Below are 247 nucleotides of genomic sequence, written 5' to 3'. Positions count from 1 at the left end.
CCACCTCTCTACAACCTCCCTTTAGGTAGTTGTAGGTGGTGATGAGGTCTCCCCTCAGCCTTCTCTTCTCCAGGCTAAACAACCCCAGTTCCCCCAGCCGCTCCTCATAAGGCTTGTTCTCCAGAGCCCTCACTATCCTTGTGGCTCTAAGTAGCCCCGAGGAGAAGGACTTGGGGATGTTGGTCAATAAAAAACTCAATGTGAGCCAGCAATGCACACTTGCAGCCCAGAAACCAACCCCATCCTG

Source organism: Mesitornis unicolor, unplaced genomic scaffold (assembly GCF_000695765.1).
Source record: "Mesitornis unicolor isolate BGI_N332 unplaced genomic scaffold, ASM69576v1 scaffold23650, whole genome shotgun sequence".
NCBI lineage: Eukaryota > Metazoa > Chordata > Aves > Mesitornithiformes > Mesitornithidae > Mesitornis > Mesitornis unicolor.
The sequence above is the reverse complement of the archived record's forward strand: the minus strand, read 5'-3'. Positions refer to the sequence as shown.